This window comes from Rhipicephalus sanguineus, chromosome 9 (assembly GCF_013339695.2).
Source record: "Rhipicephalus sanguineus isolate Rsan-2018 chromosome 9, BIME_Rsan_1.4, whole genome shotgun sequence".
In the NCBI taxonomy this organism is placed as follows: Eukaryota; Metazoa; Arthropoda; class Arachnida; order Ixodida; family Ixodidae; genus Rhipicephalus; species Rhipicephalus sanguineus.
This window is the reverse complement of record NC_051184.2, coordinates 79,615,105-79,630,224: the sequence shown is the minus strand read 5'-3', so window position 1 is coordinate 79,630,224 and position 15,120 is coordinate 79,615,105. Positions and strand designations below refer to the sequence as shown.

At 45.4% G+C, this 15,120-nt stretch overlaps 1 long non-coding RNA gene across 1 annotated transcript in view; it reads left to right on the top strand.

The window, feature by feature from the left end:
• The first annotated feature begins 10,954 nt into the window (after positions 1–10,954).
• LOC119404192 (uncharacterized) overlaps positions 10,955–15,120 on the top strand; it is a 15,707-nt gene continuing 11,541 nt past the window's right edge. Inside the window, exons 1-2 of the long non-coding RNA XR_005186208.2 lie at positions 10,955–11,029; positions 12,181–12,313. This is a non-coding gene — a long non-coding RNA (uncharacterized LOC119404192). The remainder of the gene's footprint in view (positions 11,030–12,180; positions 12,314–15,120) is intronic.

The window sequence follows — 15,120 nt, the reverse complement described above, 5'->3', positions numbered from 1 at the left end:
TATTCCTTGAAACAAAGTACATAATTTATGACTTCCTAGTCGGCGTCCTTGCACGTGTTCGAAATGACTTCAAAGTTTTTTTTTGTTCCTTGCGTGAAATAGACACACTTGAAATATTCAAGTAAATTATAGCAAAGATAGTGGGGCATGCGCTCTGGATTGTGTAACAGGTCTCAAGGTATAGAGTTTCACTGCATACAGGATGCTTAAAAGTGTTCGTAAAGATTGGCTTCGCGGTTGCCATGCCTCATGTGCAGGGATGTACTACGTATCAGGCAAAAACCAATCTGCATGAAAAGATGCTAGTCATGATGCTCAGAGCACACGCTTAGTGTTCAAACAGTGGCACACTCTGCAATCTTTTTTATTCTAGATAAACCGGGATCAGGCTAGGAATTTGTGTGCTGAATGCATTCCCTCCTTCCTTTGGCAAAAAGCACGTGCATACATCGGGGCTCGGTAAGCCGCACTTAGTTAGAGACGTCAGTACTGCCTAGTTGCAACAACGGACATGGCCGAAAAAGGAAACGGCGGAAACAGACCTCCTGCATTTTTCAACCACGACATAGCACCGAGCACGAGCCGCACATTTTCTCAGGATGTTCCGTTAGACCTTTCCTGGTGAGTTTATCTGCGTTAGAACTGCTACGCACAAAAATGACCCGCAATTCAGACTACGCGGCACGTTTGTTCTTACAGTAACGCTCACATATCGGGAGCCAGTTTGTAACTCTACATTGAACCCCGATCTTCGCTCACCGTCGTTGCCTCGTGGCTAAGATGTATTGCGCTGCTAACGTAGCGGATGTGGATTCGCTTGCCGTCCATCGCAGGATCAGTTTGTTTGATGTGGTGCGAAATGGTGCGTATGCGTTGATTATTTGATCGATAACGAATCCGAGGTAGTGAAAGTTAACCCAGACTACTGCGTGGCTCAAAAAGCGCATCTTGGTTTCACCAAATCCATAAATCTTTGGCAATTTTCGACTTCCTTGCATGGCTTGGCCAGAGCAGTGCAAACAATCATGTGGACACAGCTGCAGCTGATTTTCATAAAGCCTAAATGCTTGGTAATGCAATGAGCGTAAAGGTTAGCCTGGAACGTGTAAGAGGAAAACGAATGTTGTCATTGAAATAAAAAAAAATTGGGGTGCTAAAAACAGCCGTAGTAGCTAGCACGAAAGTTTCACACTGCTATGCTCGAGGACGCGGGCTGGATTCCCGGCCACTGCGGTCGCAGTTGGATGGGGCAAAACGCAAGGAACACCATTGTGCTTAGATTTAGATGCACGTTAAAGAATCTTTTGTGGTCAAAATTATACACGAATACAGCACTACGGCGTGACTCATATTCCTACCATGTTTTTGGCGTGTGAAACCACATCAGTCCTTATTATGCTGGGCGGTGAACGTTCTCTATTTTTTTTTTCAACTTCAGGAATACAGTGGTCACTGCTGCAAATAAACAAATACTAGGCAGGTTTGTTTATGTAAAGAAGCAATAGATTGAAAGGTCAGTTTTAGCAACACCTAAGTTGTACTAGTCCGAGCCGTTTCTACAGCTACATGTGCCGAAGAAAAAGACCAAGACGTGTTAAAGACAAAGCAAATACCTCGACCGCATGACGTTGTTCGTACTGGCCGTGGGATCGAATACCAGACGCGGCGGCCGTAATTCTTCAAAGGAAAAATGACAGAGGCACGTGGCTAAGATTTAGGGGCCCATTAAAGAACCCCAGGTAGTCGAAATTTTGGAGCCCTCGACTGCGGCGTCTTTCATACTCATGTCGTGGTTTTTCGGACGCTGAACACCAAGAACTATTTTTATTAGTTGTTCGGACTTGCAAATAGGCATTTATGTCGCTGTAATTTCGATGGAGTTTGTTTTTGTGTTCTAGCAGGCTTTAATCATTTGCTGGCGGAAAAACGAAGTCCCGCTTGCGTACACGCGTGATAAAATTTTCATGCCGTTTTTACAGGTTACAATAAGAAATAACTTAAAAAAACACAGATACACATTCGTAATCGCTTTCTCTAGTAGCCTCGAGGTGACGTCACATCGCACAGATTCCAGCCAGACGTCGTCCCTTAATCGAGAAAGCTCGGATAAGAAGGAAAAGGTCTTTGCTGCGGAAAAGGCACGGCTTATACGTCGATGGTCCTGCAAAATCAAGCGTTATAGGGCAGAAAAAAAAGTGAGCTGGCATTCCGCTGTGTAATGATGGATCACCAGCCAATATGCTTAGCATACAACACAGATGTGACACATATTTTTGAACCGTAGCCGATCACTCGCCCTGCAACTAAACGCGAAACGTCCGTACTGACAGTGCTGTTTGAAATTAGCGTATGTTCCTTTAAAGTTTTCCATTTGAGCAGCATGCCTGTTTTTGTCCCGACATGCATCGTCTTGTTCTGGTGCCGCATGCTCTCGGCGTTTCGCGCGCCATCTAAGTGCTGCTGTGCAGCCTGTGTGCTCCCTGCTTCATTTCTATTGAACCAGCTGTAAGTAGTGGGGTTTGCCCAATACCTGTGGCACAAACGTTTATGTGGAACTTATACCTCAAACATGAAGCCAAGAATCCGCCATCCTACCAGCGGCAAGGTATAACGTTAGCGCGTACCGGAGAAAAAGCAGCGTTTTCCTCATACGCACTACCAGTTTGATATGCGTTATCTTTTGTGACAGAGAGTGCTCCACGTGTGCGTTTGTGTTACAAGTTTCCTTAAAGAGCTTCAAAGTCTAGGCAAATTTAATTATAGATCAAGTCACCAATACTCATTTCGATAGATTACTTTCGTCGGAAACAACGAAGTCGTATTTTATAATCTATCTATCTATCTATCTATCTATCTATCTATCTATCTATCTATCTATCTATCTATCTATCTATCTATCTATCTATCTATCTATCTATCTATCTATCTATCTATCTATCTATCTATCTATCTATCTATCTATCTATCTATCTATCTATCTATCTATCTATCTATTTATCTAATCTAGCCGCTTACGAGTTTGTGCTCTTGAGCGCTTTTCCTCGACTTTGCATAAACCTTGGAAGACATTACTGTGTCACAAACACAATTAGCGCGTGATCGCCATAATAAGGTAACATGCCTGTCGCGTAAGTCATGGAACCCTTTCCCTCGATCACATGTGGCACATGACGCACGTCACTGCGCATGGAATTCCGGTATGTGCCACAAGTGATTCACAGTCTATATCGGCACAGGAACTTTAAGAATAAACCAGAAATCTTGACACCACAACGTTCAGGAACCCGTGGCGCAAAACATCTACTGATAACCATGGCGGCATTGCGGGTGTGCGGAAAATCTCAAATGAACTAAAATGACAGTTATCACGGCTCGAGCTGGAAACCAGCTCAAATATTCTCTCACATACCCACGCAAGTACTTGAAACTACTTCGGAAAAACCGCACGTTGGGTCAACGTCAATTTCGGTTCCAGTGTTGGCTATGCGCTCTTTTATAAAATTGAAACTAAGTATTATTTATATACGCTTGTTACTCAGCAAGCGGAAGTCAAGGGTTGCGCGGCCCCGTACGAATACACCAAGGACCGCTACTTATGGTATGCAGATCATCGCACCATACCGAGCTGTTTCTTTTGATAAAGCTGACCTATGCGCTGTAACGTGAATGCCGAGGTTACATCAGACCATAAGCTACCCTTTAGACGCCAATGTAGTCAACATGTTTGGCAGACCCTTAATATGACCACAGGAACATAAAGTACACAAAAAGCATATCGTCCACGTCCATTGTGCAGCCACATTGATCCACATCGTTACTCTTAGGTAGAAGCAAAACAAAACATGCTGGGTAGGCAGCTGCTCGGATACTGCTTCCAACGACATCGATCCCCACAATGCGTGGGATCTGCCGGTGTTTTTTTTCAAAATCCTCCTTGGTTTGGCCCGCGGATGACGGACATGCCCTAGCCATAGATAGCTTCACTGCATAACTTCTTAATTCTTTGTTAATCGCCCACTCGCAGTCGGCCTGGAAAAAGTGCCGAAGCACCGAACCAGCCGCAAGGAAACCCGGCCGATGACAAACTCTCGGCCTGCTCATACTGCATGGAGCGATTCACCTGTCCGGCCTACCTTGAGAACCATAAGGACAGCAACATCATGCACGGAAGACATCGGTGCCCAACATGCGGCAAGTTGTTCAAGTATCATGTTTTCAAAGCTAATACATCAGTCACACCGGCGAAAAGTCTTCTGCGTGTGATGTGTACGGAAGCAAATTTTCCCGCGAAGACAACCTGAACGAGACAACATAATGCAATACAGACACAAGGCCGTATTGTTGTCCGCAATGAGGTGCTAAATACAAGCATAGCCAAAACCGCCGAAGACGCGTCAAATAAGCACACTAGGAACGTCACAACTTTGCAGCGAAATAGTCTCCCGACAAGGGAATCAGACAATTTCTCGCTGTACTTCTGAGCTTGGCTGAATGCTTCAAACTAACCACTAACATCGTGAAAAACACATTTGGGCTAATTTTTATTCCTCAAGACTACAGCTGAAGTACGGCTGGAAAAGATAGTTACCCTGGTTATCACGAGAAATAAACTAACGCTGTTCGGTCTCTTTGCAATAAGAGCTTACTCTTTCATTTTAGTCTTGTTTATATACTGAGCATTATATCCATTTTAGTGAAGTCGTGTAGTGAAGAAACCTGTTTTTATCGTTAACAAATAATGAAGTAAATTCAAGCACATCTCTTCACTTTCAAGACGAAAGCCTTAGATGACTCATCAAATGCGAAACATGACTGGCGTCCCGCGTCAGCACCCTCCGTCGGCGGTGGACAGACGAGTCATACAAAAAAGTCATCCCGTGATTATTTTATCATATCACATCATTATCACTGCCCAGATCACCACAATTTTTGACGTCACATGTTGCCGCGTCACAGGATGACGTCTTCACATGATATCGCAGCTTGGTGAAAAGTGGGCCGATCACGCAGGCAATGCAAAAAGCAGGCGAGGTGCCTCCGATCCTAGAGGCAGTGCAAACCACGTTAGGTGCAGAAAGCTTTCGCAGGGAGGCGGGGCAGTAGAAATGCATAGACTGAGAAGAAAAAGATGGCTTTCTTCTTTAAGTCGTCTTGCCTCAGTGCATACGGGACCCTGTGAGTTTTTCGTGTGACCGCTTCCTAGATATACGACAAGCAGGTGTTCCTCGGTCGGGGCGAACTCCAGACTTGCTAATCACGTGGCCCAAGGACAAGAGCTCTAGTTTTAGGGTGAGCCTGGAAGTCTTGATACCTTGAACTAGTTTTGCAAGGCGTTCGGAGGTGTTCGTCAAAGCTGGGGGCAAAGACGATGACGTCATCCAAGTAGATAAGACTAGTCTGCCACTTTATTTCTGCCAGCTCAGTGGCCACTAAGTGCTGGAACGTCGCTGGCGCCGAGCAAAGACAAAATTGCGTTACCTTCAGGTGTTGTAAAGGCCGTCTTCTCGCGATCCCTCTCGTCGCCTTCAGTTTGCCAATAGCCCGTATTGAGGTACATCGAAGAGAAGAGCTTTGCGTTACAGAGTCTTTCCAAGGTATCATCTATCTGTGGGAGCGGATGTACTACTTTCTACGTTAAGGTGGCGGTAATCGACACAGAAACGCAGAGTTCCATCCTTCTTCTTCACCAAGACAACTGCTAATGTCTACCGACTCTTCCAAAGCTGTATTTTGTCCTCCCGCCGCGTTTCGTCGATTTGTCGCTAAATAGCTTCTCGTTCTCGCGTACGGAGTGGTCGAGCATTTTCTTCCGTTATGATGCGGTGCTTAGCTAGTGGCGTCTTTGGTTGTCGAAATCTTGATGCCGACAAGAAGCAGTCCTTGTAGTGCTGCGGAAGGCATGGTAGCCGTTGCTGTTAGGAAGTGGAAAGACGTGGTATGGCGTCGAAGGATAGTTGAGGCATCGGGGTCGTCGTTGTAGCTTTGTCAGAATCTGAAAAGGCAAACAAACCGCTGACGGCCACTATTTACTCAATGTTTGGTATCGTTGCGCCCCAGCTGATGTGGCTGTGATTTTAGCTGAAGTCCATGAGCATCACGCTTACTTTTGCTTCATGCAACATGGTGACGCCTCTTGCGACGCAAATGTGACGGTCCAGCAGCAAACGCGTATCAGTATCGATTAAACCTTGGATGTCTTCAGATGTTTCGATGCCAACGGGAATTATGATGCTGGAGCAAGGCGGAATGGTGGCCTGAACATCTAACACGTTCATGGCATAGTGAAAAGGGTGAGGCTTCCTCGGCCGCCTTCTCAAATGACGCATCATAGCCTACGCCATCTGACGTCCAACCTCTGGATGAGCAGTAGATGTCTGTTGAGACCTCGGTGAGCCTGACGACAACCGTGCCTGCTGGCCCGCGTACGATACAAAATCCTACTTCATTTCTCACGTGTTCGCCGAAACCTCGGGCAGCTCCCGAAGCGAGCGAACTGATATCTCATGCATAAGCGACGATACTGCCACCTAGACGCTGACTGCCGCCAACGGACCAGCCCTACCGGCGATGGAGCCGCCCGCCTATGAGTCAACATGTCGCCTCGCGTAGACTTTCTTCTGTGGCATATGTCCAAGGTGAGCTAATATCCACATACGCGTCGTCCCATTATGAAGCCAAGACCGTGCATACTGTGATACACGACTTGCCCTTATGCCTATCGGGTGACAGCGTTAAGGAGCTCGAAACCGATCAGCACTCCTCACACAATGTTTGGCAACGCTGTGCTTATCGCTAGTGTCGCTCAAATTCATGGCCTCCTCTTGACGCGCGACAGACGGTGCCAGCGTCCGGTCCAGCCATGCGCACCGCGCGCTCGTGCCGCCAGCCTATCCCTGTCCGACGCACTGGCCCGCTACAAGCTGCACTTCCCATAATTCATCGTAGGGCTCAAGCAGGGCCTTTATTCCGGCACGTCGTTCAGAGTCCGTCGCCTTGCGTGCCCATTCCGGAACCACACGCACCCAGCGTCAAGTCCTCACCGACGCTCACGCCCGCTGTATCGAACATGCATCACTTGCAACGCCTGCCCACACGAGCGATCACCGAGCTCCTCCACGCCGTCCTCACTGAGCTGTTTTCTTTGTGGCCACCGCTGGTCTCGCCGATACCCGCTACCACAAAGGCATCGACGGATTGCATCACTGCGGCGCGCAACATCTCTTTGGTCCGCTCCCCGCCCGCTTCGAGGTTCTCAGTACCACCCGCTGGAACTGTGAGTTAGCCTACGTATCTGACGATGACGACTCTGGCTGCCCTACGGACACAGAAACTGCAGCTCATGTATATAGCGTCTATTTTCTCCTCCCTCCCACCGCTGAAAAAAATCCCGCCATATCCACGAAGTGAAGTATGATGAGTGGGCGAAGCTCCGGTGGTAATTCTGGCGAACTATAAATCCTCCATACATTCCGATGCGCTGCCAACCTCTGCATCAGTGGTTTGTTGTCGCCGGCGCTGGCGTCTCGGTTCGGCTTCTCGAGCTCTCACTTTAAGCTTCGCCTTTAGGAGTGGAACGCGTTAGCGATAACCTGCCCTATCCTCATCGTGCTCTGTTTCGCTTTTCAATTGTTCAGTCACCCGGTCTCACACACGCACACACACACACACACTCGACATACCTATAGTAAAGGTAAAGGCTTCCACCCTCTTCAACAGCCCTTTTATAACAGTGTATCCACTACGTGTGTGTAAGAGAATGCGCGCACTAATATGTATGCCCTTTGTAAAGGGTGGCATTTTAAACCAGCACCAATTACGCGCGTGATACTTTTTCGAAGTTGCGATGCACCCACTACGTGTTCGTAAGGGCATACGCGCAGTAATGTGTGTGCCTTTTGAAATGGGTGGCCGGCTTTAAACCAGCAACCCTTTATGTAGTTCACATGGTGTGACGCCCAATGGCAATATACGCTTGTACCCCGTTTGACTGCGATATTACATCTCGTACTGTGACACCTGTACACATGACGCGTATGTTTGTGAAGCATTAACGTTAATAAGTGCTGCTTTATTACCCTTTTAAGACAGAGTTATTTTATACTTCTTTCTGTGTAACGCTTGTGTACGCTTGCAAAGGCCACCTTGAGTATCTTGTTCGCTATGTATGCAAATTACGCACATTTGTAATAAATACCATGAAAGGAAAAAAAAAGCAATGGAGTGGCTCTGTGGTAGAACACCTGCTCGCCCGCAGACGGCCTGGGTTCGATTCTCACTCGAACCTAATATATTTTTATTTATTTTATATTTTCAATATTTATTTCATACAAGATGAATATACTAGCGCGTGGCTACGGCGCAACGGCTTCAAAGCCTCGACCTTAAGGAGCTTCGCCCCTCAACGAACACCAACGCCGATGGCTCGTGGCGCAGGGTGATCAGAACACTTGGAGGCTGGCTGCACGCCACGACTGACACTTCTCTTCGGCGCAACGCACTTATATGACATAACCGCATATCTCCAATAATAAAAGTTATTAATTTACCTTTTCTAAATATTGCAGTCCCAGATAATGCATTTAGCCATCTTAACACGCCTGCGAGTACACAAGTAATTGTGAATGCATCGAACAAATATCGCATTTTCCTGATTTTTAAGGATTTTCGAACACCTTTCTTGAAACACTCTACATACAGTGACAGACATGTCACTTTTACCAGAAGGCGTTTTTGTAGGCCAGCAAAGAAGGTATCTAAATATTGTGTCGCCAGTTAGGTGCACTTATGGTAACCAAAGATATTGAAGTATATGCGGCCAATTGTAAAATTGGAAATTAGACGATAACAGTGACGGTCCTGATTTACCGGATTTTGTATTAACGACAATCAATACATGGGCTGTCGGTTCGTGCATGTTTTTTCGCTTTATATAATGACATGCAGGAGCCACCTCCGAATAAAAATAATGTGGGTTTTAGTGTGGCAAAAGCAGCATATCATAACGAGGCACGCTGATCCTGAGGGCTGCGAAAATTTTGACCATCCGGTCGTCATTAACATGCACTGACATCAAGCAATACACTGGACTCTAGCATTTCTTCGCCATCGAACTACGGCTGCCGCAGCCGGGATTGTACCCACGACTCACACCGAACAGCCAGTTGAACAGAAAGGTCACCACAAAAGTGTGGTGAGAGATAAGAGGAGCTAGCTTAATGCTGAGCAACGTCTACGAAACGTTTGGCTAGGCAGCAAAAAAGAAATGCTACAACGTCACGAACTAAAACAGGTGCTCCTTTCTGAGGTCATATTGTACTCGTGCCTCGCGAACTATTATCACTGATTACCAAATGCTTTCGCTTTCACGCATATATAGAAAGTTCCGAGAGTGGGAGCACCAACTTCCAGCCTGCGAAGTCCAGGAACGTCGACGAAGCAATGCTGAGTGCAAGCTGCGGGAACATGGAGGTCTCTATGGTAACCAAGACGAAGTAAGGGTCATTTTGAAGAAAGTCCAATTCAATTAAGGTGCTCACGAAGGATTGACAAAACGCATGATGCCACGAATCACGCTTGAGGCACCTAGGTACCTATTGCACCAAAATGACGTTTGATCGCCTGCTTGTCCGAGCGTACTAAAGTTTCATTATGTGTAACCTAGTGTGAAATATGCAGGAATGAAAAAAAACAAACCTACTCAGATATAACCTTTCTGTACCTATCGCAGAATGCCTGTAATCGTAGAAGTTGCTTAAATAAGCATTTAGATCGAAATGATGAGACCGACTAATGGCACACTACAGTACAGTGCCGTCCTTGTACACGAAGCACCTGAGAGCGCTGATGCGCCCCACGCTCTATATCCCTTTAATTCCGTGTTGCGCTATTTTAAGCTTATTGCACGGTTATATTCATTGCATTCGTCTACCAGAGTTACGATATTTTTATTTAGTATATATTTAAGTAATATACAGCTATCAACTTCTAGGCCTATCTACAGCGATGCCACATCGAACCATCAGACCGTTTATTTTTATGTGTCCAAGCATGGCGCTCTTCGGCCACATCTGGGCCTTGTGCCACTAAGCATCATATAACTTCATCGTACAGGATAGTGCCATAGGAAAGTGTATTCTCTCATTGTGAGGTTCTGAATGCATACTAGAGGGAGCAAACTCGCAGCCACCACGATCTTTGAAGTAATGTGAACATTTGTGATCCCAAGAGCGTGCTTGACACAGCGATTCCTGAAGTAGAATGCCTTGCTTTGCGATGCTATCTAAGTAATGTACTTGGCGTGATGTGTGTGGGGCAGCCACGATGTAGCGAAATGCAAAAGGTATCCGTATCAAGGAGAAAAGAAACAGCTCCATTTAAAATAGAAAGGGCCTGAGAGTAGAGAGCGAGGGAGGTTATCCACCTCGTGGAAGGCCTCGTCTAGCACCTCAGGCCAACAATAGATAGCCTCCTGAAGTCCGCGGTTCTAGCAGCGCATGTAAGCCCGGCACAGCTCCCGGCTACTTAAAACTTCACAAAGGTTACGGGGGAGGAGAGCGAGCTCTTACAATGCCCAATAATGTGGTTTAAGTGCGCTCTACTAGCAGGACGGAAACCTGCAATCCAATCGTGAGTGAGCTCTCATGTGCGTTTGTGCTCATCACACATGTCGTTTTCAATGTAAAATGTTTAGCGTTAATGTTCTAAATCGGCTTAATCTGTTTACAACGTAAAAAAACTTCTTCACTGCTTTACAGGAAGGCCTTTCGGGCAAGACTGCGATGTTTTGGCGCAACTGAAGCTCTGTTGCTACTGCATATTCGACAAGTTATATATACGCTCGTCTGTAGTTAATTTGTACGTGGCGTCAGCACTTTGTCTTATTTATTACCATAGTTTCGTGACCTTGTTATCGATGTTGCTGCATCACCCAAGACGAAAATGTTTTCTGCCTGCAGGATTTCCCATGCCAACTGCAACGCAAAACTGAAGACAACGAAGAACGAGCACGATGGCGCAGCCGTCCGCTGTGGTATGCGCGGGAAGCTTTCCCTTTAGTATCAGAACGCATGCCTCACCCTGCACGTCATCGAAGAAGCTAATTTCACAGCATTATAGTTTCATTGGTAGAAACGGACGTCTATATGTGATGCGCATCCATTCGTTTGCATTTGAAATTACTGAGAGGCTAAATGATGGGAAAATAGTGACTATTTCCGCCCGAATTATTCAAAGACTTCGTATGCAACTCCAATATTTTCATATGTTCTGAGAATGACGATTAGGCAAAAATATGTTACACATATTTTTCTTATATTTGTTGCAATTTTGGTAGGATATCTAAAATCGTCACTCTCGGAACAAACACCGTACGAACCTTAGTGCAACGAACAAATGGACATTTCTTAACAGCATTTACATTACGGCGAGCTCTCCAGCCGAATCTAAGAAATAACTGGTAACGTGACAAATAACTCAATAAAATGCCCATACAACACGTAAACAACATAACAGACACAAAGTACCATGAATGCGGCGTCCTCGTCGTTCGATTTGCCAGCGAATTATGCGGGTGCGAGCAGCGCTATCGAACCCACGGACATTCCACGAGAGACGACCGTCAACTCCCCCCGCTTAACCCCAAAAGAGAAAAAGCTCCCCTCCTCACGACCCCGCGTAACCTCACTACCTCCAAGCGGCGCCACTGGCGCCACCTCAGAAGCACATTGGACAACTCTATCTCGGCGGCACCAAATCTAACTACGTAAGACTGGCGACAACGACTTTACAGAGGGTGATAGCACCCCCACAATTTTCATAGTGATTTCAGAGATACTTTCGAGTAATTATAAAGGCCTCCATAACACTTTAGTAGTGAATAGATTCAATATTAAAACGTGACACAAATGTAGAACGAAGCGTGCACTGCAAGTTGAATGAAATCACGGGAAACAGTAAAAGATCCTAAGAATGAAATATTCCACGAGCTCCCGTAGCTTGCGCTCGACATTTTCATAGACAGCAATTTGTGGTTTCTGGCCCCATTTATTGGTCTTCAGGCTGGTGGCATTATCATTGGGTTCCCTGTCACGCCTTCACTAGAACATATTGACATTCGCGATTTCTTTCCAGTCAGTGTTTAATTATTGTTTCACACTGACGAACCCATACCTTTGCTTTCAGAGCGCGCGCGTACTGCCGAAAAGGAGACACATTTGCCGCTTCCAATGTCCAGTAGCCGCGCCTGTGATGACGCAGTCCCCAGCACAAGCCGCGCGGGCATGGAGGCAGCTGCGTTCGCTGGAAACAACGTGAGGTAAGAGCAACGTATGAAGTGTTATTTCCATCGAACCTATTCAAATGGCGGGGAACGCGCGTCATCTTCGGTTCAGTTATGCTTCCACCGACGATCTCGTCTGTAAAATATGCGGGGGCGTGGCGGCTGCCAGCAAGAACAGAAGAGGGCGAAGAATAGCCTAGGGCGCGCTCGCGCTCGCCAGGACAGCAGTCTGACTGTGGCTTCCGATTAGTAAATGTATATGTTCTTGTCGGCCTCTGAGTTCTTGCTGAGGGATCGGCCGATCACCAGTCATGAGCACAGAATATATATATATAATATATATATATATATATATATATATATATATATATATATATATATATATATATATATATATATATATATATATATATATATATATATATATATATATATATACACGCCACATCAGCGGCAGTTTCCAGCATAGCGTGTTTGTATGGAAGGGAAGCCTGAACTACTCAGAATATGTATATACAGTCAAAACATTTTAAAATGATGTCTTGATATTGTAAACTGCGCTGTGTAATATACCTATAGTGGACAAAAGTAACGTAGAGTAGCACTAACGTAAATTTAAGGCTTGTAAAGAGTGACATATTTGCAACCTTAATTTGGAAGAGTGCCAGTGAAGGTGCTCCAGCGAAGTCGCTCGTTTGTTATTTGTTTTTTCTAAATAATATTTTTTGCACATATTGTGGTTTGGTGCAGTATATTTTGTGCGCTGACTAAGTTTACTCGTAAGTCGTGCGTTGATGAGCAGCACGATATTTCTCAGTAGTGTTTTGGAGATAACGGGAATCAGTACAATTTTACAAACGTACAGATCAACGGGGCAAAAGTAGCACCAAAATACGTTTCGCGGTGCACAACGGATACCAGCCGGAGTCAAGGATGCGGAAAGCGCACACTTTGGTTACATTTGTTACAGTACAGTAAAGTGTCATGATCCATTAAATGTGTTTTCACTGTGAGATGAAAGATAGCAATCGATCCGCGGTAAGTTTGGTTGGTTATGAGATCATTCAACTTATAGCTGCAATGAGCATACCGAACTACAGTATGTTGTCTTTGTCAGGATGTGCTCAGGTAAGAGCTCACTGTCAGCTAAGATTAGTTATTATCAATAATTAGCCAAGCAAATGTCGCCTAGATGTTCGTAGCAATGCAAGCGTCTTGTAAGCTGCTTCTTAACTGGTATGCGACATGCACTTATTCAATGCATACAGCTTCACGTCCGAGGGCACGCCTCGCCACTTTATCCTCAAGACTTCTAATTACCGCGTACGTTTAATTCACGAGCACTAACAGACAATAATGCCAAGAAAATATAGGGGACGTTATTAGTAGTAAATGTAAGGTAAATGTGAAGCAAGAAAAGTTGGCGAAAAGATAGCTTGCCGCGGGCAGGGACCGAACCTGCGACCTTCGAATAACGCGTCCGATGCTCTACCAACTGAGCTACCGCGGCGGCCATCCCCCGTCCACTTTATAGGGTATATATGTAGATTTAAACGTGGGAGCGTCAGTCAGCGCCACCAGTAGCCAAGACGGCGAGTGTGGAACACTCTTTTTCTGCCTTGTTGGCGTCACGTAGCACGTGAACTTATTACGAGCTGGCAGCTGACCAATAATCCCTCGCATACTACCTGAAAGCATCAAGTCTGCCAGAACGAGACCCTCGCTATGAATGAACGAAACAAGTGTTAATTTGAAGGACTCGTTTTTCTTTGTTATACGCAATACTAATGAGCACTAACAGACAATAATGCCAAAGAAAGTATAGGGGACGTTATTAGTAGTAAATGTAATGTAAATGTGAAAAAGAAAAGTTGGCGAAAAGACAGCTTGCCGCGGGGAGGGACCGAACCTGCGACCTTCAAAAACTCGTCCGATGCTCTACCAACTGAGCTACCGCGGCGGCCATCCCCCGTCCACTTTATGGGGTATATATATATATATATATATATATATATATATATATATATATATATATATATATATATATTATATATATGTGTGTGTGTGTGTGTGTGTGTATTTAAACGTGGGAGCGTCAGTCAGCGCCGCCAGTAGCCACGACGGCGAGTGTGGAACACTATTTTTCCGACTGTTGGCGTCCCGTAGCACGTGAACTTATTACGAGCTGGCAGCTGACCGATAATCCCTCAGACACTACCTGAAAGCATCAAGTCTGCCAGAATGAGACCCTCGCTATGAAAGAAGGAAAGAAGCGGAAATTTTAAGGGCTCGTTTTTCTTTGTTATACGCAATATAATGAGCACTAACAGACAATACTGCCAAGGAAAGTATAGGGGATGTTATTAGTAGTAAATGTAATGTAAATGTGAACGTTTAAAAAAGCTACTGGCGGCGCTGACTGATGCTCCCACGTTTAAATACACATATATACCCCATAAAATGGACCGGGGGATGGCCGCCGCGGTAGCTCAGTTAGTAGAGCATCGGACGCGTTTTTCGAAGGTCGCAGGTTCGGTACCTGCCCACGGCAAGCTATCTTTTCGTCCACTTTTCCTTCTTCACATTTACATTGCATTTACTACTAATAACTTTCCCTATAGTTTCCTTGGCATTGTCTGTTAGTGCTCATTAATATTGCGTATATCAAAGAAAAACGAGCCCTTAAAATTTCCACTTCTTTCCTTCACGAACGTTTAAGACACACGAGAATTTTGTTTTATGTTTTGACCAGCAAACTGTATTTACCGTCTTCCCATTGAGTTGTACTGTAGAAGTAGGCGTTATTCTTAAAATAAGATGCAGTTTTGGAATGCATGTGATCA